Source organism: Carettochelys insculpta, chromosome 3 (genome assembly GCF_033958435.1).
Source record: "Carettochelys insculpta isolate YL-2023 chromosome 3, ASM3395843v1, whole genome shotgun sequence".
NCBI lineage: Eukaryota > Metazoa > Chordata > Testudines > Carettochelyidae > Carettochelys > Carettochelys insculpta.
In genome coordinates this window covers 18,504,634-18,529,248 of record NC_134139.1, presented here as the reverse complement: position 1 = coordinate 18,529,248, position 24,615 = coordinate 18,504,634, and the positions used below count along the sequence as shown (strand labels likewise).

At 47.7% G+C, this 24,615-nt stretch overlaps 1 long non-coding RNA gene across 1 annotated transcript; it reads right to left on the bottom strand.

Moving 5' to 3' along the window:
- Positions 1–16,339: 16,339 nt before the first annotated feature.
- Positions 16,340–22,616, bottom strand: LOC142010205 (uncharacterized). The gene is made up of 3 exons (XR_012644722.1): positions 22,501–22,616; positions 19,626–19,717; positions 16,340–16,892 (listed from the first exon to the last, which is right to left on the bottom strand). It is a non-coding gene; the product is annotated as an uncharacterized LOC142010205 (long non-coding RNA).
- Positions 22,617–24,615: the final 1,999 nt, after the last annotated feature.

Here is a 24,615-nt window from a genome sequence, read left to right as displayed (position 1 = left end):
ATAAACCACCTAACTGGTGAAGGCAGGCCTCAGAAATACCTGACCCAAATAAATGGGTGCAAAACCATCATTAATTTTTATATTTTTTTTATCATGCAAAATTGCTATGGGTTGATTTAGGTCCCAACCCTCTAAAGACTCTCACACATTTAATTTTACACACTGTGTCGTAAATGAAATTCTTCACAATGCAAAAGCACAGCACGCATGAACTTCTTTAGACTAGTCCAGGAGAGGCGTGGCCACCTTTGGAACTCTGAGAATGGCCTGTGGACTTCCAGGATTCTGAGGACCACAAGTTGGAAACCACTGTTCTATGGTAATGACAATCTTCTGTGCACCCCTTAGATGTAGTCTGTAGACCTTCAAGTATCTGCATGCCATGGGCAGAAAACTTCTGCGTTAGCAGGCCAGACCTTAGAGGCTGGTTTGAAAGATGGCCCTCAATATCACTTGAACAGTTGCCATCAATGTGAAAATCTCACTCACATCTGTAAATTCTGTATCTACATTCATTGCCTGTAACACCTAAGAGTAAAACAGCTGAAAGAAATCAGCAGGAAAACGCACACTCCTTTTCCCATTTTGTATCCTGTGTGCATTGGACAGGCCTTTAGGGATGCTCAGTGACGCCCCAGTCCTGCAGTTACCCTGGCACCCTGTCAGCCCATGTCACACCCACATGCAGTATTATGGATTTCACTTCAGGGCTCTGCATTTTCCAAGTTCGTGTCCCAAGTCAATTTTTCCTTGCTTGTAAATACTTTTATGAACAGGGTCATTTTGATAAATTTCAGTCATAGGATTTTAAAAATCTTAAGTTTCAGTGATTCAGGTACCGAGACTTGAAATTTTATGGTGTTACAACTGGAAGGATGACGGACCTGGGTCACGGTCAGGCAGGAGTGAATCTGCAACCTAAAGCCACATGCTCTACCACATGAGCCAAAAGCCTGCTGGCTGTCAGCCATGGCTGTACAGCAGAGACTTAACTCTCGCTTATCAGTGGTCTCAGTGCCTCTGGGGTTTCATAAGCATGGGGGTCCCAACCCAAACGGGTGTGGAGGGAAGGCTGCAAGGCTCTTTGAGTGTTTGCAGTATCACCACACTCATTTCTGTGCTGCTGCTGGTGGCAGTGCTGCCTTCCGGGTACATCTACAATTACCAGAAGGATCAATGACCTGGCAGTTGATCTTTCAGGGTTCAATTTAACACACCTACTGGGGCTGCGCAAAATCAATCAGGGCACCGCCATTGACCTGGTACTCCTCACATGGGGAGTAAGGGATTGATGGGAAAGTTTCTCCTGTCAACCTCTCACTGGCAGATGGATGCAAAAATCTATTTCAGAAATGTCGACACTAACTATGCAATTCTCAAAAATGGAGTTGCATATCTTACATCAATGATTTCTCCAGCAACTGCTCTCTATCCACTCAGTTGTGAACCCTGCACAGAAGTGAGGGTGGGAATACTGCGCCCCTGCCTATAACAGCCAGACTCCACTGGGGAGTAGTGTTCCCTGTAAACTGAGTGCTCGGACAGCTGCCCAAGAGAGATTCATGTGCCACCCAGCTGATTAGCAGAACGCCCACAGCAACCAAGCTGGCAGCCTATGTTTTCACTGGTGCTGCAATGGATGGTACGAATAGGAGAGGCAGACCCCACAGAGAATGGATAGATGATGTAGTAGATTGGTGCAGAGCAAGTCTACAGAAACTAAGCCACTCTGCACTGGATAGGGAAAGATGGAAGGAAATAGTGAGAGAGGCATCAGATACCAATGGGTGCTGAGCCCATGGGTATTGATGTGTACCTTAGTGCACATAAAATTTACTTCACCCATGGAAAGGAAAAGAAAATAGAGAGAACACTTCTGGGAAGTCCAGAACACTGCTGGAAGTGCATCCACCATCTGGGATGCCTCTTCAAATCCATTAATTTGGTAGAGCCAATTTATGATCATCAACAAGCCAGCAGAAAATAATTAAATCTGGTTTTTCCTAACAATCAAAACCAGATTATTTAAATGGTGCTAGTCTCTCAAAGTGGGACATTATTCCTTTAACGAATCTTCTTTAAAAAAATAAAAACAAATGAACAATGTTCCTTAAACACATTGTTATAACTACAGTAAAGACTGTGCTCTGTAAGGTTTTGAGTACCGCTTCTGAGACCCTTCAGCTTTTTCAGACTTTAGTGAGAATTAAGAGGTCAGCATTTCTTAGGATGGGGCTCCAAAACTAATTTACTTCCATATAACGAAGGATTAGCATGTTTATGATTAAACCACATTTTGCCTAATACCCTAAATTTATTCTCTCCTTTTTTGTACATAAATTATATATATTTTATATACTTATAACATTACACATCCTATTCAATTTGAAGTTAATTTACAGATTCTTGTCCTAAAATACAAGGGCTTCACAACAAATGTGTTGCTATAGTGACAGAGCAAGCCTATGTAAACTTCAGACATTCATATTCACCGAAACTCTTGAAGCAAGACTGAATCTTGGCCATAACATCCCTACTCTTGCCAAGTTTCAAATAGTGCGTGAATTATGCCAAAAATAAATGGGTGTGACTAATAGAAGCACAGCACACTGAAAAAACAAGCTTTTGCCTTTAAAGCAACATTTGCTAAAAGAGAAGATAGGTGTTTGGACAGCATAATTACTCCCCCATATATCTTTGCTTTATTTACACTCCACAAAAGACCAGCGTGCACATTTTTCCATAAATTATCCAACCACTAGGAATCGCGTCTTTGCACGCTGTTAAAAAAAAATATATCTATCTTTCTTAAGACTTGCTCCCTTTGGACCCTCCTGGCATTTGGGATCATGCATGTACCGGAGCAGGGAAATCAGTCTGTTTTAACTCATCATGTTTCACTCATACTCCACTTACAGAGTAACCCGCACCTTTCTACTGCCTTCAAACTTCAGAGTCAGATCCACCTTATCAACCCTACATCAGCAATGTAGAATCAGCCCTTCAACTTTCTTTCTTCTTATCTCCATCCCAGCCCATGCCAGCTCTGTGCACCCCAATCCTCATTCACCAAGGCCAGTCCTGTCAAAGAGCCTGTCCTGCATTTCGCATGCTATCTCCAGATCCAGAGATGTCCCACCAACTATCATGGTCACGCTTCCTACTCCAGCAAGCAGCAAAATGCAGGATAGTCTCACAAGGAAGAGGGTCACCTGGTTCTCTGAGCCAGGTCATTCTGTTGTCAGCTCTCTCCTGTTAAGAGAGAGCTTTTCAAGGCAGTTGTTCCAACATGAATGGTAATACTGGCTAATTATCTGATACACCCACTCTAACTCATGCGTCAGCATGCGGGGATGGTGGGAGGAAGTAAGACAGGAAAGTTTATGATGTACAAAAGCCCCTGTATTCACATTCAGATGTTTTTCCATCCCATACAGAATTCATGCCCTCTCTATTTTTCTTGCTATGATTTACTAACACCAAGAATGAGGAGTTATTCAAAGAAAACTTAACCACAGGGGTTAGCTGCCTCCAAGGGCAGCTCCTTCTCTCCCTTCACCGGCTCAGCAGCAGCTTCCTGCCACTGCTCCCCCTTGTCTCTCTGGTCTGGCTGAGCAGAGCTCCCCTCACAGCTCCCCCTCCTTGGCTGGCACACCGAAGCACGAGGAGCACTCGAAGTACTCTACGTGCTTCTTCCAACCTCCCCCTGTGCAGACTCAAGAAATTGCTCCAGCTGTGGGGAGCTGCAAGAATGGCTGGAAGAAACTGAATCTACCCCACAATCTGCCCAGAGAGAGTGTTGCCTGTCCTTAGCTGCTGCCCTCACCTATTGATTGATCTGGTGGTCACTGAAACCACTCTTACCTACTCACCTTCAGCCTATTCAAGGTTCCTCCAAGCCTCCCATTTCTCAAGGTTTCCCCCCAGCAGTGGAATTGGTGCAGCTCTCCTCTAGCTGAGCGAGTGGCTGAGCAGTGGTAGGGTTCCAGAGAACCATGCCAAGGTCAGATAGCCCCAGTAGGATGCAAAGGCCTTTCTTTAAGTTCTCTGCCTGACAGTAAGTGTGGAAGCAGTGGGAGCATCCCTGTTCCATTCTCCTTGTGCATGGGGCTGGGGAGCAGCATATAAGGACTGCAACAGCCCAGGTGAAATGATTCTTCAGCTACTCGTAAGATTTTAGAAGAGCAGGGGAAGGACACCGCCTCTGTACACATGACCTAAGTATTCAGCCAAGCTATTCAGGTGGCTATTGAGTTCTGGACTTGGTTTCTTCTCCTGTGCTTTAAGACCACTGTCCCCACATAACTGCAGCCCCTTTGCCTGCATGCCCAAACAACTCCTTTTGCAAGGGTCTGTTGAGAACTAGTCCAGAGTGCCTGACATAAAGGCACAGTGTCCTCTCTGTTGCCTGCAATGTGCCTATGTTTCCATTGTCCCCTCAGAGGATGTGGGGAGAAGAACATACATGGAACTTGGATAAAACAAAAGGTTTTATGTGGATGGATCTTCACCTGTGTATAAAAATGCTCTCCACATATTTTGACCTCCTCTGCAAGTCTACTTGCATCACGCCCTGTACTCTGGCCACTGGGCAGCCGCCTGAACTGTACAGCATCCCAAACCTGGTCTCGGGCAGGTTTGTTTGCTGAGACCAGGCCATGACAATGGCTGTGTGCAAGAATGTGAAAACCTAACAGGCAGGATGGCAGTATTCACCGCCTGGCAGAGAAGGGAATGCAGCAAGCAGCAGCCAGTTTCAAAATGTCCGCTTTAGGGCAGCAGCTGTGTGGCGATGTTGCCTTTTTCCTAGGCTGTTTATTGGACAGTTGTTTGTTTATTGGTCCCTGTAGCAGGTGAGAGGAGGAGTCGTTCTTTGCTCCTGCTGCTGTGATAGTTTATAGTTTTAGTCACACTGCCTCGCTGTGGCACAGGGACAACATATTCTGTACTTTTTGTTGTGGTACCTAGAGACTCCCAGGAATGGATGCCAAGGAACTTAAAAATAGACCCTTGTGAAATATGAATGTGAGAACACAAATTAGGTGTACAGTTTCATGAGAGCCCACGAACTCATTGTGTGTTGTCTGTGTTGGCTGCTGTTAGGAGCCAATGACTGGAAACTGGAAGAGCTCTTGGAAGAAACAATGAAAACACTGGTGCTCACAGACAAATTTCTTGGATTATTTCAGAATGCCCATCCTTACCTGAGGGACTGACCTCACTCTGCTCTGATGCACATTCTACTTCAGGTTCGTATCCTGTCTCCACTTACTAGAGCAGAGAGACTGGGGCCTGGCTCCAAGTGGTACAGCTTGAAACCACACTTAAACTGCACGCATGCGGAGGGCTTTGCCAATCCACTCTGCCTGGTTCAAAGTGAGGGGATGGCAACAGCTTACCACAAGCCTTCCTGTAAATGACAGCAGTCATAGCTACCAAATAGATCTTCCTATATTGCTCTGGGTGGAACCTGTGTATGGGCAGGCACGTGTAAGTGCATGTAGCTGCATGAGCCTAATTGCTCCACAGTCCACTGAAATCATTGAAAATACTGCGATTAAAACCAATGTGCTTTGAATCAGGCCCTCAGTTCTACCATCATTGGGCTCTTATGCACATGCGACACACAAACGCATGTATAAAGCTTATTATTGAGAGCATTCTTGTCCTCTCCTGCAAAATTGTAGGTGGTGGTTTTAAATGCTGGCCCATAGGTGCAACATGCTCCATTTCAAAGGCACGAGATGGGTGCTTCTGTATTTTTATGAGCCACACGGGTGCACGCTCAGGCATGGTCAGCTGAGCCCTACTCGTCGGGGGGGGAGCGAACACCATTAAAAGGAGTGTTGTCTCCAGCACTCGCTGTAAGCTGTGTGCTTGGGCATCTGCTCAGAAGAGATTCAGGTACCACCCAGCTGATTGGCAGAGCGCCCCTCCGTGCCCATAGCCAGCAGCATGTGTTTCTATGGGTGGTGCACATCCATACATGTCTTGGTGCACAGAACAAAATTTATTCCACCCACGGGTAGAAAAAATTAGCAGGAACCCTGATTGTCTCCCCTCAGAATTTTAGTAAAAGGCTTCTGGAACCTCCCTTTTTGCTCATCGCTGGCTGTTTTGCTCCCAGTTCAGGGTTTTCCCATTCCCAAAACTTTGACACATGAGCTCCCAGGGAACTGAGAGATACTCTGCCTCCTGAAGACAGGGTGGGACTGACTTTCACTCTCAGCCCAGTGCCTGTCTTTTTGTTGTGCTCTTCTCTATGCAGCTATATTATTGAGCCCAGGAGAACATATGGGAAGTCATGCTGCTCTAAGCTACTCTAGCATTCGTGTTTTGCCATCAGCGTACTGACTCTGAAGCTGCAGACTATTCCCATGTTCTACTCTCTGCATTCAGGAAGACAAGTGGGGTTACTGGAGGAGCAGGGCTAAGAATTTGAATTGGGCTGCTCTCTGATATTGTATTAGAACACATTCATTGATAGAAATCTTTATTGATCATTTCAGCATGGGCCAAAATTTCCACACTCATCTGACATTAGGCACCCCATGAACGTGACCTGAAAATGGTTTTTCTATTTAACTTAATCCCTCTTCTGAAAGAAATATTTCAATATATATACACAATTGAATGTTTCTACTATTGTTCCTCCAGTAATACTTGCAGGCACCTGGACTGGAAGAGTTTGAGGGGGCAAAACAAATTTCAGCCAGAAAGTTAAATTTAATTGGGATCCTGCTAATTTAGAATAGTTTCTGTAACAGCCTCAGTAAGTCTTCTATCGACCATTATAGCAAAGGACTATAGGTTGCAATTTGTGGACACTTGCTACCACCATAGGGATTTCTACCATGAATTCTCCCAATAACTTGATATAATGGATGTTTAAGTGAAATGGACAGGACTACTTACTGATCACCCTGGCCTTGAGCCAATCCCTGCCTCTGTCCCACCAAATTCAGTGGAAAGGCTCCATTGATTCTGATAGAACTGGACCAGGACCTAGGCTTGTCAGTAAATGTTTTCAGGATTGGACCCATAATTTGCATTGTATAGGGGAGCTTTGTTTCATTTTGCCTTTAAACAAGGGGCAAAATTGCATTCCCAAATGTTATTTATAAAAACTCTAGGGTTTTCCTATCAAATAGTATCTAAATGAAATCTAGATAAAGAATACATGCAAACATACACAGACAACAAATATCAAAAGCAACGGGGGGGTCCTATGGAACCTTATAGACTAACAGAAATGTACGAGCATAAGCTTTCATGGGCAAAGACCCACTTCATCAGATGCACCTGACAAAGTGGGTCTTTGCCCACGAAAGTTTATACTCATACATTTCTGTTAGTCTATAAGGTGCCACAGGACCCCTCGTTGCTTTTGCAGATCCAGACTCAGATCTGATCTCTGATCTACCCCTCTTATACTTGACAAATATCAAATAAATAGAGATGGGAGTGTCAACTTTTCAGAGAAGAAGAATGATTCTGAGCTTTCCAAATGAAAGCTGCCATCTTCCTCGGAACAGGATGGAAGTCCGGTGAATTGGGATGGAACGTATAACTCAGGGGAGCCGACAGTCTTGCCAGGCCCCTGGGCAAGGTGAGGGGTGTGCGGCTCTATACTCCTAGAAGGGGCAAGGCCAGGACAGGCAGCCTTCAGAACCACCTAGGCTACGTCTACACAAAAGAGTTTTGTCGATAAAACCAGGGTTTTGCCAACAAAACTCGCAGCACGTCCACACACAATATGTGTTTTGTTGACATAGTCTTGACAGAACTCAGTGCTGCCGACGTCAACCTTCTGCCTCTCCCCAGTGAGACTATAATGCCTTTCTCAACGGAATCTGTCAGAGAAAAGGCTGTGTGGACGAGCTGGTGGGCCCTCTGTCAACAGACAGGGCTTCCAGGTCACCAGGAAGTCCTGTCTGCTGTGCTTTCGGTTGGACATTCTCTTGAGAAAAAGGCTGGGCAGTGTGACCACTCTGCTCCCAGAACAGATCAACAGAGCGATTCACTTTTGTGGGTGGATGTGATCTGTCTACAGAAGTTTTGTTGGAAGATATCTCCTGACAGTAATCTCTGTTGACAGATCGCTCTGAAGTGTAGACGTAGCCCTAGATCAGTGGTGTCCAAAAGGGACAGACCCCACCCCCAGCACCACCCCACCCCAGCCAGGCACTCCCTCCCTCCAGATTACTCATGACAACTTCCCGGGAACACAGCTGCAGCCACCACTGCGCAAGCTGCCCCAGAACATGGCTGGAGCCCACCCAGGCTGGAGGAGCTGCCTCTGCCGCCATGCACTTGTCCCACCATGTCCACGGAGCAGCCAGAGGGGCGCCCCACGTGCACGGTTCTCCTGCGCTGCACTTCGCTACACTGTGTTGCGCCATTTACCACATGTGAAGCACCAGGCCCCAGGACAGTTGCCTCCTTCCTCCGCCCATTGGTGGGACTGCACATACCTTCCCAGTTTACTTTCAAATGGGGAAAGCATGTTACATTGGGTCCTCCATCCTTAAGCATGCACTTATGTATATTACTGAATAGGGAATGGACTAAGCCCCTTGTTTAAAACTTCTACTGAAGTGAGCCCTGAAAACAGGCCTATGAATTTCAGCATGGATTTATAGGCATGTGAAACAGACCTGGGGAGACACCCTGGGTTCCTTTAAAAAAAACACAGAGCCAACATAATTACAAAATAAGCATCTGAAGGGAGCATGCTAGATTTCACACACTTGGCTTTAACAAAGTACTTGGTACAGTGTTCCATGAAATCTTACTCTCATTAATTGATATTGCATTTGGATATAAACAATGTCACGTGGACTAGAAATTGGCTGAAAGACCATAAACAAAGGATTGTAAGTAAGGAGTGGGAAGAAGGTCTTTAATGGCATGCCAAGGAGAATTTTGGTTAAGTCCAGTCTTGTTGAAAAGTCATCAAGAATAAACAGCAAGTTAATGGAATCTGCAGCTGATTTTAAATAGGAAGGGAGCTAAAGCTCCAGAGATGGGAAAGAAATGCAGCCATACAAAGTACCTGGAGAGTTAGAAACCTGGGCAGAAAGTAATACAATGAGATTCAGTGTGGAAAAATGCAACCTGATATACAACTTTGTATCTCAAGCCTTTGGCTGAAGGCAGATGGATATGTACCAGCTTGAGAAACAACTACCAATAAGGGGAGAGCTTTATTCACCTAGGCTATGTCTAGATTACAGCAGTTTGTCGACAGAAGTTTTCATGGGAAGTTATTGTCTGCTCTCTCAAAACAACCACCAACCGGAAGCACAGCGGACAGGGCTGCCCAGTGTCCTGGAACCCCTGTCCATTGAAAGCCCCCTAGAACGACCAGACCAGTTTTCTGTCCACAGAGGCATTATGCCTCATGGGGAGCGGGATAAGACTTTTGATAAACAGTGTTGCGTTCTGTCGGTTTACTGTCGACAGAATGCCTTGGGAATCTGGACAGTCCCTGGGTTTTGTTGACAAAACCCTTTAGCATAGACGTAGCCCAAGACTGCTGGCAGAATGCACTCTATAATAGTCTGAACATTCACCCAGCTTTTGAGAGTAGATTCACATGTGGCGTATAGCACATATTGCTCCAGTCCAGTAGGTTGTGGTTTTAGAATAATAGAATCAGAGTTAGAAGGGACCACAAAGGTCATCTAGTCCAATTCCCTGCCAAGATGCAGGATTTGCTGTGTCTAACCCAACCAGGACGTAAGGCTATCCCGATTCCTTTTCAAAATCTCCAGTAAGGAGCTTCCATAACTGCCCCCACCCCCAGACCATCTGTTCCACTGACATTGGTTTCACAGTTAGGAAGCTTTTCCTGAGATTGAATGTAAATCAGCTATGCTGTAGTTTGAACCCACTGCCTCTTGTCCTGCCCTCTGTAGCAACAGAGAACACTTGTCTCCATTTTTTATGGCAGTCTCTCAAGTATCTGAAGGCAGCTATCATATATCCCCACCCTAATCTCCTCCTTTCCAAACTAAACAGATCCAGCTGCTTCAGCCTTGGCTCATATGGCTGCGTTCCACCCCTTTGATCATCTTTGTCACTCACTTCTGGACCCTTTCCAGTATCTCTACATCCTTTCTATACATTGGTGACAATAATTGGACAGAATACTCCAGCTCTAAGTAGCACAGAGTGAAGCAATACTATCGGCTCCTGTGAGTTGCATGCTGTGCCTCTGTTAATGGAACCTAACATTGCATTTGCTTTTTTGCAGCATCATCTTATTACAGTACAGACTCGTGTCGAGGTTGTGATCCACTACAACTCCCAGCTCATTCTTAGCTGCGCTGCTGCCAAGCCTGTTGTCCCTCATCCTATTTTTATTGGTGCATTCGGTTTTAATTCCCTAAGTGCAGCACCTTCCCTTTCTCTTTGTTAGATTTCATTTTGTTGTCTACAGCCCAGTTCTCGCATTTATCAAGATCCCTTCGATGTGTGGATCTAACCTCCAAAGTATCAGCAATCTCCTCTGCTTTTGTGTCAGCTGAAATCTTGATCAGGATGCACTTGCTATCTATATCTAGGACAGTAATAAAGATATTAAACAGCACTAGATGCAGAATAGGTCACCCGGGAGCTCCATTTTAGACCCCCACCCCAAATCTGACATCATCCTATTAATAGTTAATATTTGTTTGATGTTATTAACCAATTATGTGGTCGCTTGATGGTTATTCAACCAAGCTCACATTTCTCCAGCTTACTGATCAGAATGCTATGTTTTATACATTGCTCTAATGGGTTCCCAGGTACCAGAGTCAGGCTGATTGGTCTATAGTTCACCAGCTCCTCCTTTTTCCCCTTTTTTAAAAGAGGGGCACTATGTTAGCCCTTATCCTGTCTTCCAGGAGTCTTCCTGTCATCCTTCAGTTTGTAAATAATATTTCCAGGAGCTCTGAGATTTCTTCAGATTTCTTCAGTTTCCTGGGGTGAATAGAATCCAGCCCTGCTGATTTGAATTCATTCAAATTGATCAGAAGATCTTTGCCATGTTCTTTACTTATCCCAACCTGGTTTTCTTCCTCTCTGTTGTCTATGCTAACTTTGCTGCCATCCAGTCACGTTACTTTTTCGTGAGACAGCTAAAGCAAAGGGGGCAGTGAGCAGCTCTGCTTTCCTATTGTCTCCCGTCACCAGCTCACCTTCTCCATTGAGCAGGGGATTCACTCCATCCTGGATCTTTTTTTTGTTTGACATATTCCAAGAACCCCTTTCCTGGTGTCTCTAACATTTCTTGACAGCTGTAACTCATTCTTTGCCTTGATCTCCCTGAGTTTGTCTCCACATGCTCCCACTGTTCCCCACGTACACTTCCTTGGTGATATGCCCCTCTTTCCATTTCCTGTATTTATCCCTTTTGGGTTTTTGCCTCCCATGGCTCTTATCTTTCCTCAGCATCAGAGTAGCTATACATGGTCCTGCCATTGGGGCAGGGGGCTGGACTCGATGGCCTCTCAAGGTCCCTTCCAGTCCTAGTATTCTGTGAAACTTCAAGTATCAAGCCAGCCGCCTGTGACTTCTTTTCTTCTGAATTGGACTTTCCATGGGACCTAGCTTAATATTTCTTTCAGTTGGCTGAAATCCACCTTTCTGAAGTCCAGTGTCCTTTTTTATTTCTTTTCTTATGTCCTTTCCATTGGAACTTGAATTCTATCAGATCATGATCTTTTCCTCCAAAGTTAATGACTACCTTCATGTTCACAACTAAGTTCTCTTTTGGTCAAAACCAGAGCCAAAATGCATGTATTTGATATTTCTGCACTAGGTTTTCTACCTCAAAATTTTCCCGTTTCTTTAGAAGAAGTTTGTTGTCAGATTAATCTTAATTTATAGCTTGAATGAAACCCTAATTTAACAGTGCTCTTTAATACAAAATGACTTTAAAACCAAATGGATGTGTTTTCTGGCACTAAAGGCCCCAGTTCAGCAAAGTGCTTAACATGTGCTTAAATCCCATTGACCTTAAAGGGGCTTATGCACCTGCTTAAAAGTTAGGTATGCAATTGAATGCTTCATTGAACCAGGCTGCTTCTACACTATCACTCTCCCATCAGAGGTGGCATGGTAATAAGGCAATTCAAAGCAGGCTAATGATGTGCTAACATCCATATTCAGTGCCTCATTAGCATAATGGCAGCTGCACAAATTTCAAAGTGCAGACTTTGAATTGCAAATTGACAGTGTAGAGATGGGGGCAACTTCAAAATAAGCACTCCACTTCAAAATTCCCTAATTCCCACAGAACTAGATCCGAGTAAGAAAATGTCAAAGCGAGGCACTTAATTCGAAACTGCCCCCATCTTTGCTGTCAATCTGCAATTCTAAGTCTGCACTTTGAAATTTGCATTGCTGCCATTATGTTAATGAGGTGATGAGTATGCATGTCAGCACCTCATGACAATGCCATCTCTGATGAGAGAGTGATAGTGTAGAAGCAGCCCCAGAGTCTCAATATGCAGTCATGAAAGAAGAATGGAGTCAACTCATGACACCTAGAATTTCTCACATACCAATCCTGATGGGGGTGATTAGGCTTAATAATGGCAATAACTGCTAGGAAGGTCAAGACAGAGAAACATTCAATGCTGTCTCTTTACTTTGCTGAATCGTCAAAAAGATTCAAACAAAAAATAATGTGCATCACCTATAACTGCTTGACATCCATCACACATATCTCTCTATGGAAAATGATACAGGTGGGTGGAGGGGTATCACCAGGGAAGAATAAAATATACTTAGAAGAATAGTCAACTTAATAGAATATGTTCGTGAAATTGGCAATCAGATCAGAAAAGACCCCATCTATTTAAATCATTTTGTATCCAACTTAATACATTTGGAAAGTTCAACCAGCAAAGGTTTTTAAGTTGGCGGACATCCAAATGCCAAGACACACCTGACCTTTTGTATTCCACTTACTGTAAACGCGAAGTGACTCAATGTTCCCCTTGAGATTCTGCCGGAAAGTGGAGAAATTTCTAAATTTATTTAAAGCGATGCAGCATCCCAAGAAACATTCAACGTTGATGTCTATTAAAACTCAGGGCAAAGTGACTACAGGGTTCAACAACAACCAAAAAAAAGGACATCACTAGCATATAAAGAAACGAGATGGCACAAGAGACTCATCATAATAAACTTCATTATCCTCATTTTACACAGGCACTAAACGTTCTGCCTTTAGCAGGGAGGTTGAAAGGTATTGGCCTCACATGCAAGAGGTGGGCTGGTACAAATACATTTGTGCAGTTGTAATTGAGGTCTTGTGTTGGGGTTTCAGTTGTAAACTCCCACTATCACTAATGGTCAGCACTTACCCATAATTTCTATTCTGTGGGCTGTGAGACACCACAGTTCATTCAGCAGCTACAATGCCATAATTGTGGGGGATATGGTTACTTCTAAATAACTACCATTGTAGAGACAACCACAGTGGCCTTACGAGTGTCTATCTATACTCCACTGGGTGGAGTTAAAATTGTTTAACATGTCTTCTCAGAACAGGAAGACTGGGAGCCTATCCCCTCTGTCACTAAGACCTTCTGAGAAATAGGAAGTTTCATGCTGCAAACCCTAGTTGCCTTCGGTGACCAGGGATTTGATACAATACATTGTGCCTGGATCTTGCTGTCCTCCTGCGGTCATTTTGCTATCTAAAGACTTCAGTCTAGAGTGTACAGAATCCCTCATACTACTACACAACATACAGGCTAATGCTATTGGGGCATTAGGAAGCCACAGGAAGTCAAAGCTGGAGGGGTAGGTTCCATAGCTACAAGACAGTTTCTCCTTTGGCATTTGAGCAGCCTGTGTGGCTAAAGTATTAAGCACGTTCCCTTTTTGCCTGCATGGTGCAGATATTGGAGCTTCATAATATGGATCCTGCAACTGGTGCTCCCTCTAATTTTTTCCACACATGTGGAATAAATTTTGTTATGTGCACCAAGGCATGTGTGATGTACACCACCAATAGAAACACATGCTGCTAGCTGTGGGCTAGGCAGCATTTGACTCTTTCCTGGGTGGCCAGCAAAGCACTCAGCTTACAAGGAACGCTGCCAGCAGCCCTTCTAGCCCACTGGCATTATTTCACTCCAGCCTAAGAGGACCAGTGTGTGCCTAACTCTGCAGAGCTCAAAGAGGGGCAGAAGAGTCTGTGCACAGCTGCTCTGCCAACCGCCTCACTCCCAGACCCAGCATGGCCGTTAAGAGGGGTTCTTCTCCTGGCCCTCTACACCTGGGTTTCAGTAAGACACCCCTGGAAGGAAAAATAGCCCCTGCTTCAACCCCTGGGTGATTGTGTGTGAGCAGCAGACAAGGGACAGTACCGAGACAGGGGGTGTGTCTACACGACAAAGAAATTTTGAAAGGGGGAACATTGAAAAACAAAATCGAAATAAGGGATTTCAAAATAGTGCGGCTACACACAGAAACCAGGTCACTGTACTGCTCCGCTATGTCAAAAGAACCCCCTCCATTTTTCAAAAGGGAGCGTCCACACAGGAGTGCGGGTTCTTTCGAAATAAGCAGCCGGGAAAAACCAGGCACGGGGTCACACGGCTGCCAAGCCCTTCCGGGTCACACAGCCAGCAGCGTCCTTAAAGGGCCCCTCCCAAACACATCCACCCTGCACACACAGAGCACTGCAGAGCCGTACACAGCACTGCATGGACCTTGCTCCAAGAACGGGAGGAGAATGGAGCAACAGCAGCTGCCCGAGGCCGATGCTGCCACCCTCACCGGGACCCAGGTGGTCATCGCCATCCTGGGCGGGGTGGAAGGTCTGGAGCCCACCTTCCACCCCCCACCCAGGGTCCTGCAGGCCCTGGCAACGGGGCAACTGCCACTCCCTATCCCCCACGGCACCTCTGGACCCACCCCAGCAGCGGGGACTGGTGGGAGAGGCTGGTATTGGGCCAGTGGGACGACAAAAGGTGGCTCACGGACTTCAGGATGACGAAGCAGACATTCTTGGAGCTGTGTCACTGGCTCACACCTGCCCTGCAGCATGTGGACACCTGCATGCGGCCCGCATTCCCAGTCGAGAAGCGTGTGGAGATCACCCTCTGGGGGTCGCCTCTGGATGCTCGCCATCCCGCACATCCACCGTTCGGTGGGGCACCAATTTGGGGTGGGCAAGGCCACTGTGGGAGCCATCCTCCTGGAGGTAAGTCAGACAAGGCCCCCCCCCACCCACCCCAGTACGGGGCAGGGTGCAGGGGGGTCCCCGGCTGGGGGGCCTGCAGAAGAAGGGGTAGGGGACCCCCCAGTGTGCAGGTCCACATGTCAGTGCCCCACCCACAGGTGGTCCAGGCCATCAACTGCCTCATTCTGTGGAGTGTTGTCCGCCTCGGCAACCTGGATGATACCATGGCGGGATTCACAGCCCTCGGTTTCCTGAACTGCTTTGGTGCACTCCATGGCATGCACATAGCTATCCGCGCCCCAGACCATAGCATGGGATGCTATATAAACCGCAAGGGGTACCACTCAGTGGTGCTCCAAGCGCTCGTTGTTGCCCAGGGCTGGTTTTGTGACATTTGCATGGGCTGGTCTGGTCGAGCCCGTGATGCCCAGGTACTACACAACTCCTGGCTGGGGCAGTGCATGGAGGAGGGCACCTACATCCCTGCCCGGGAGCTCCCTCTAGGGGACGCAATAATGCCACCATGCATAATGGCTGATGGGGCGTACCTATTGGAGCTGTGGGTGATGCGCCCCTATGCTGGTCACACCACTGCCAGCCAGGACATTTTTAACAACCGCCTGAACCATGCCCGCAACACTGTTGAGTGGGCTTTCGGATGCCTCAAGGGGCATTTCCAATGCCTGAATGCATGCATGGACGTCAGCCTGCCCAACGTCCCCAGGGTGGTCACTGCCTGTTTTGCTCTGCACAATATAGTGCAGGGTAAGCAGGAGCGCTCCCTGCCCAGGTGGGTTGTGGACACCAGCCCCGGCTATGAGCAGCCACCCATGGCCCTGGGCCGCCAGGCACGTCGAGAAGGGATTAGGGTCCAGGAAGCCCTCCGGGAGGCCTTCGAGTGGGAGCCACACTGACCTCCACCTGGAGCATGGCTCACTCCCACCCTGCAGCACAGCCCCACCACACACACAGGGGACACTGGGGTGCACAAAAAAGGCTTTAATAACTGGGGGCCAACTATATACATGTAAATAAACAGCTGTTGAAAAAAAATGGTGTGGGGTTTTCCTATGGGAGCAATGGGAGGAGAACTATATACAATGGGGCAGGGGCATGCCCCCATGGCCAGGGCCACAGGCACGCTAGCCCCCCCCCAGGGGTGCGGGATCCCCAGTGGGTACGGGTGCCCCTGCCACCCCGGGTGCAGGGACCCTGTCAGGGCTGGGAGGGGGCTGGAAGGACAGGGGGGTAGAATCGGTCAGGGGCTAAGGAACAGGGTGGGCTGGGTGACGTGGGGAGGAGATCCCCCTCCTGGCTTGCACTAGCAATCAGCCAGCGACCCAGAGCGAGACAGGCAGATGGGGTGAGGGTGGGTGGGATGAGGGCGGTGTGTTCGGGGGCAGCAGGAGCGGTAGCAGGGGGGGCCAGCCGGGGGGCCAGCCGTCAGAGTGCTGCAGCCACCTCAGCCCACGCCTCCCTCCACCAGGCCCTGTCCTCCCGCTCCATCTGCAGCCACTCCCGCCACACGGCGGTCTGCTCCCGGATGGCTGCAGTGTGCGCTCCGCCGCCTCCTGTGGCTCGTAGCAGCATCACTTTTGGACCCTCCGGGGCTGGGCAGGGGGCAGCCGGAGCGAAGGGGAGGAGGGCTCTCCGGCAACGTCGGACAGTGGCACAGATGTGGTCTGGCCCTCAGAGGACAATGCTGTGGAGACACAAGGGGAGAGCGGCCACCCGTCAGTGCTGTCGGCTGGGCCCAGGGGCTCCACCCGTGCCACCCCCGCCATCCCCCGGGGTGGAGCCTCCCCTGCCAACGCCCCCATGGGGCTCCCACATGCCCGCCAGGACCTCGTCTGTGGGGCAATTGCTGGCTGCGGCCTGGCCCCCACATCCTTCCCTGGTTGGGAGGGCCGGGTGATGTCCACGGGTGTGGGTGCTGTATGGCGCTGTGCCTGGGTCTGGGACAGGGCAGGGGACTGTGGGATAGGCCCCCCCACCCAGGCCGCCCGATCCACCTGTCACCTACCTGGGGCTCCAGAGAACAGGTCTTCGGACACTGGCCTTGAGGGGGCCTGGCTGGAGGTACTGGAGCTGACCGTGATAACAAGCGGGACCCCCTCCTCTGAGTCACTCCCTGGCCCCACAGGTATGGTCTGGCTGGAGGGCCCCAGCTGCTCCTGCGGGTCCATCTCCTGATCAGTGTCAGGCCCGCAAGTGTCCACCACCACTGATGGCTCTGGGACGTCCTTTGGGCTGAAAAGCTGTTGCAGTGCCTGATAGAGTGGGCACCTCGGGCCCGCCCTGGCCCCCAGTCGGCTGCGGGCATCCTTGGCCCGGCTATAGGCCTGCCTCAGCTCCTTCACCTTGTATCGGACCTGAGCGGCTGTGCGCTGGGGGTGTCCCTGCCTCCGCAGCCCCAGGGACAGCCGCTCGAAGGCAGCTGCATTGCGGAGCCGCCCAGTGCTATGGAACAGCACCTCCTCCTCCACCCAGAGGCTGAGGAGGTCTTTAACCTCAGCCTGTGTCCGGGAGGGGCCCCTCCTTTTCTGGCCCTGTCTCTCCCCAGGCAACCCCTCAGGCAGGGCAGAGGGGGCCTCCTGGGGTGCCCTGGAGTGTGGGGGACTCGCCATCCTGCTGACAGACGTGCCACCCAGCCCGTCTTCTGGAGCGTGATGAGCAGAGCTCATGCTTCGCTATCCCTATGCGTGCTCTCAGCTTCCTGCAGGGGGTTTCCAGCTTTAAGGGGCTCGCCCAGGGACCATAGAGCCCCACAGGGACTTGCTGGTGCGTCTCCCGCGCTCCCTGGAGCCACCGCCATGGCAGACCCGCAATTTCGAAGTTGCGGGCCTGGAGCATCTACACATGCACTATTTTGAAATTTGATTTTGAAAGGGGCCGCTCTTCCCGATCCCAGATGGGAAGAGCAGTTTTGAAATTTGGGCCCAGTTTTAACGAAAACAATTTCGAAAGAGGCTGTTGGGCCTGTAGACGCTCCGCAGCCTCCTTCGAAATTGGGCCCACTTTCGAAATTAATTTCGAAACAGAGGACAAGTGTAGACGCACCCAGGGAGATGAAATAAGGTTAGTGGGGAACAGGCTGCACTAAAGCTGAAATGTAACTGTATTTAGGCAGAACTATAACAAGCTTTGGAATTATGCACCTGAACGTCTTAGGAGCCCAAGACCCATTTTCAAAAGCGACTAAGGGCAGATTTGTGGAGATTGCCAGTGCCTGAGCTTTTGATCATCTTTAGGTGATTAAATTGGGCCCTACGACACTTGCAAACCTAAGTCGCATTGGGCACATCTATACTGTGGTAAACAGCTGTGGCAGGCCAACCCTAGGTGGTTCAGGCTCATGGAGCTCAGATTAAGGGGCTATTTAATCGCAATGCAGACATTGAGCTTGGGCTGCAGACTGGGCTCTTGGACTGTGAGGTGGGAAGGTTGCACCTCATAGAACGCAAGTGTCTGCACCCCCGTAATTATCCCCCTAGCAGAAGCCCTGCAAGCTTGAGTCAGCAAGCACAGACCAGCCACAGGTGTCAAATTACAATGCAGCCATATCCATTAAAATTAACAGGATGGCAGCACCTCAGTCATCTAGAGATTTTTAAAAACGTTGAGCCTTAACGCTCACCTTTGTGAAGGTGGTTTCTCCCAGCAATGTGCATGTGCTGTACAAACAGATGACAGGTGCAGTCTCCACTGGGTGGAAGACAGTACGTGTTTTTCTCTCTCATAGAAGTACTGATTGGAGACACTGGTGCAGACAGTGCTCCAAAGAAGCTGTACTTGTTTACTTTTAGCAGGTCTTGGAGGCTATCACTTTGGTATCTAAGCAACAAACTCAATTATTTAAAAAGCAATGGATATTCCAAGAGGGGCCTTCTGGCTGGAACTCAGGGTTTAGTTGGATTTTTCTGGTTTCTCTTTCAAGGTCTTCCTTCTGTCTAAATTGAGTTACACTCAAACTTCAACTCAGTCTAATCTCTGGTCTCTGTTCCCATCCATATAGGCCTATAGCTACTTAAAATAGCATTTTTCAGAATGACTGGTAAAGCTAACATCTGAATTAGACTCAGAACAGCAGGGAATTGATTAAATTACCCTGACTGTATCTTACTTTCCTTAAACATTTCTGTTGACACTATGCACATAAGTTGAAACAAAGAAAACACACTTCCTTCTTTATATTCCCCACAGCATCTGTTGTTTTGCTTTGGTGTCAATAAGATTTGAAAACATGCTGAAATATTTCACTTAAGATATAAACAAATTTAAGGTCAGACATTCCCTGACTGAACAAAGCCAATGAAAGGTTTTCTAACTGAAGCATGCTTTTCTTCAGTTTTTATTAGAAGCTCAATGTGGTTTCTTTAAGGCAGATGATAAATTCAGGAATTGCTAGAGATATAATTTATTGTCTAAAACTTACCAGAGATCAAAGAATAGCACGATGGGCCTCTCATCAGTCTTGTTCTTCCTGGCGTGAAACTTTCAGATCTCCGAGATCTGGAGCACAGAAAACTGGAAGCCATGAGAAAAGGGAATATACCATGAGCCTATAAACTCTCCAGACAAGAGTCAGGTCTATGCTTGACTATCAGAGGGACATGAAGGCTAACTTCCAAAAAAACTTCATAATAATTAGACCCATATACCAAGTCAGATGCAGATGAAAAAGCGTGTGGGCCAGACCCAGGACTGCTGCAAATCAGCTTCAATGGAGCGATGCCAATTTATACCATCTGAGGATCTGGCCCCTTACTGGAAAATCCTGCAGTTTTTTCCTCTCATTCCAAGGAAATTGGGAAGAAAGAAAGGATGCTGCAGAGAGTTCTGAGAAGGAAATAAAGAGAACTGCCGTTCTAATGAACTTTTTCCAGTAAAAGGTCAAGATGACTAAATCTCCTATGTTAGTTGATTAATAAAAGTCACAGAAGTTTGCTTGATCTCCCATTGTCTTGCTTCCTAAACAGAGAGGACCCAGAATGGGACAGAGTTTCCAGAGGATAGTGTGATATAGTGATTACATTGTGATATACTGATTTCCCACCTCCCTTTCCCTGGTGTTCTCTTTGGTTTACTTGCAGCGAATCCAGCACTTGTGAAGGATACCTCCCCCAACAGCCATGGAGGCTAATGTTCCGGGCCTGTCCCCCTCTCAGAACAGGGAAAGAATCAAACTTCCTTCGGTGCCCAAACAAACAGTGCGCCTCCCTTCCACAGCGAAGGTAGGTCCGTCCACCCTTCTTCACCCTGAGGCAGTCTCCCAACAACAAGATCTTGGCCATTGGTTTAAAACCAATTATATTTAACCAGAAGACATATTTCCAGTACAACATGCTCTGCCACCATCAGGAGCTCATTTCAGAGATCACTGGACATCCAACAGAAGTGACTGAATGACTATGAGTTCAGAATGTCTATGTTCAGTCATTAAAAATTCTAACAAGAGAAACAAAATGATCCGCACATCCAATTACTTGTAAGGAGATAATGGTTGAATGAGGAAACAAGCTGCCCTACGCTGCTAGACAATGGGCCTGAGAGCTGTTCTAACAGGACTACTGCTAGAACACCACATGTGCATCCTCAGCCCAGTAAGTCTTCAGGCACTGTGTGTACATTGCCCAAGAGGTTTTATATTGGTGGTCTCTGTCGTGAGTTGTGTTGTGTGGCACTAGCTAACTGACTGATACTACCAATTTATTTTATGTGGACCCCAAAATCATGACCAAATACAATATACAAACAGTCATACCAAGGCTGTCCCTACACATATGCAGCCTATGTAGCTGCATGGGGCACCTGAAAATTTAGGGCACTGCTATGCTAGAACAGCAGATAATTGCAGGTCTGCCTGCTGTCTCAGTGGGGCCCCAAATTGTGGCAAAGTGGCCATGCCCTGCCCATCATAAAATGCTAGGTTACTGCTGCCCTCTGGCTCCAAGCAAGCTCCTAAGTGGCAGCCTCCACACCAACCAGACATTTAACCCCCATCCTACTGGACTGTCTCAGATATCAGCTGCTTTTGCTGTGCTGGGGTACTAGGGAAAGTACCATAGGGAGGTGACAGGGAAAGTGGGGGTTTAGGGGGGAACAAGTCACATGAGCAGGCATAGGAGGGCAAGTTGCATAAGGCTCCATAAATATAAATATCTGTAGGGCCCCATAAATCCTAAGGACAGCTCTGCCAGTATCCCATCATCAACAATGGCCTGCACCAAATGCGTGTGAGGAAGCTACAAAACTGCAGTATGGACGTGTAGGCAACTCCATTCTCCATCCTAACCTGAGTAGTTAGTGCTTTCCTCAAACCTTGAAGCATAAGGTTTCCAAAAGCTCTTTTGGTGTTAACTATTATCAGTCTGAATAGTCTTGTTATACAGATAAGCGGACAAAACAGGATAATCTGCCTCTTTAATAGCCTAAGGGATAGGGCATCAGAAGCAGCTGCCTTTGCCCCAGAAAGAAGCCCAGCAGGCAGATGCTGAATATTAGCTGACACAACTGCTCAACATTGCATGATTGGCCCACACTCTGAGTGGGACATCATGGGGTGGGATGGAGCGGGGGAGACCTGGAGAGAAAGGGCTGGAGATCAGTGATCCCTCCAACTTTTTTCATCCCTGTGTGGAATAAGTTTTGTTATGCATACTACCAATAGAAACACAAGCTATTAGCTGTGGGTGCTTTGGGCACTCTGCTAATCATCTGGACTGTATTTCAATCTCTCCTGGGTGACTCAGCTTGCGAGAAACACTGCTGGTGACCAGAACAGGAGGCTCCAAGCAGACTCCTCTCCTGGTGGGGGTCAAAGAACCAGTCTGAACCCTTAAGCAGATTGTTGTTTACTACTTTTTGCACACTTGTTCTTCTGTTTGTAAAGACAATAAGCAGATCCCTGAAGAAAGTGACATAAAACCAACCAGAGCAGGGTTAATTGTCTAGTACCAGCTGCTGATTAGGGCTCCCACTGCACAATGTACAACCTCTCTTTGGAATTGCTGGTCACAAGAACATCATGAGGCAAGGAGTTCCACAGACCCACTATACGTCACATGAAAGTCGTTCCTTTTAGCAGCTATTATCCTTCCAGCTCTTAGTTTTAATTTTGCCTCCTCGCAATGACTATCCCCTTGTTCTTATGAGACAGCATGAATAGAAGAAGTTCACTCTCTAACCTCTCTAAGCCAGCCATTATTCTATATGCTTTCATTATATCCCCTCTTCATCTCCTTTTAAAGGCAAACAACCCCTCTTTCAGACAGCATTTCAGACAGCATTTGCCTCCAAATGAGCCTTACCTTATCTCATGCTCTCTCTAACCTTCCCCTTGGGGAGGGTACTACCAAGTGAAGCTGCAGGAAGGGACGGTCTCTTGCAGTGGCCCCCAAGGAAGGGACAGTGCCCTGCACCCTGCTTCAGCCTGGGTAGAAAATTGCTTTTGTGGTTGAGCTTTGCTAATGTAATATGAACCTACACTCTAAAAAGTGCTATGACTGAGAGACTCTGGAGTTTGAAGACTGAGCTCAGCTGAAAAAGAAAACAAGGGTGGGGCACAATACACTCCCTGGCCATGAGGGGCCACTCAGCTGGTGGACGGCCCTTTTAAGGGCCTGAATTTCAGAGGTGCTGAGTCTCTATTTCCCCCATAGTCTTTTGCTAGGAGTTGTAGGGCAGAAAAAGATCAGCCCTTGCTTCTTAGGTGCAGCATTGCCTGCTCTATACCTTTGGCAGGCAATGTAAAGATGGTGAAACCTGACTGCTAAGTTTCACAGAAAGCAGTTTTATTTCAAAGGGAACTGGAATCCAATCCAAAATTCTGCAGTATGCACAGTAGCTGCTTCCAAAAAGGCAGCCACTTTTAAAATATTTATGGGCATGATTACTTTGCAGCCTGCAGAAATCTGATTGTATTCCCATACCAAAACATGGGCCTACTGAACATTTATAAAGCTTGTTATCTTTGCAAGTCAAAATGTTTGGAAATTACCAGAAAACTCAATAAACATAAAACCTATGCTGCCTTACAAAAGCCTGCTGTGGCTGACAGCTGCACAAAAAAGAATACACAATGAAATAAACATGAAAGCAGTCTTGTGCATTAATTTACTGTGATTCTTGAATGAACAGCAGAGAGGGCTTGGTAAAATGGGTATTTTTGGGGTAATAGCATTGTTCTGGTGCAATAGTGGTAAAAACCAATAATAGCTTGTTCTTAAGTAACATCTTTTAATCGCAGCTCTCAGCATTTAATATAATTATCCCCATTTACAGTTAAGGAACCTGAGGCACTGAGTGGTGATGCAATTTACATGAAGTCACCCAGCAAGCCAATGCTAGCACCAAGAATAGACACCCAGCGTGCTGAGTCCCAGGGTGGTGATGTACCTGCTCAAACACTCCACCTTCCGCAGTTGAACCCAGAATGATGATGGGTGATGGATCCCCTTTCCTGAAGGTTTTCACCTGGGGAGCCCCACCAAGGGCTCATACTCACTCTCCCCAGCTTTTCAACATCTGCATGAGACAACACAGAGCTAGAGTGAGAGGCAATGATAGGCTGATGGCAGTCAGCTGTGAGTCATTTTCCACAGCTGCAGCCAAACCTACTGCTAAGATACCACAGTGTTGCCAAGATATGGCTTCAGCTTCTGAATGAAGAGCAGCTGGTTGGAACTCAGCTCAGGTAAGAGTGAAATGAAGCTGTTCAGAAGGGAGACTGGTTTGAAGGACTGGCCAGGGTGCTATCTTTCCCTTCGTCTAAGGCAGGGATTCCCAACCTATGGGTCAGGATTAGACTTTCTAAGAGTCACCTGCTGGGCTCTTAAGGAGCCATTTGCAGCCACTTGACTTCTCCTTTGCTCCCACTCCCTGCCCTGTGGTGCTGAAATGGAACTCCGTTTAATTGGATCCTACCCTGAAACCAATTAAACTGAGTTCTATTTAAGCCTGCGGGGCCAGGAGCTACCTACAGCAGGTGTGGGAAGGTAGTAGGAAAGCTGGGTAGAAAAGGAGCTGGCCTGATGAAGGAGCAGTGGGGGTAGCTTGGAACTCTTCTGAGAGGGGGCAGTTAGGTGGCTAAGATAGTTTTAAGCCTGTAGATGCAGGGGGGTAGAGGTGGCTGGGAGCTGGTTGGGGCTCTATACCCCAGATGGTGCTTGCTGTGCTGCTGTGGGGTCCCCTGTACCCCAGCTGGGGATCCTTTGGCTGGCACTGCTGGCCAGAGCTCCATGCCCCAGCTGACCCCAAGAGATGGGGCTGCAGGGGTTCCCCCACCCCCAATCCTGGCTGGAGGTCCCCTGACTGGTGCTGCCAGTCAGGGCTCAGTGCCCCAACTGGCTCCCACCTGCAGGGCTGCTAGGGTCCCTGCCCTGGTTTTTTGGGAAGCCTTATGAGGGACAGGAAGGCTGGGCTGG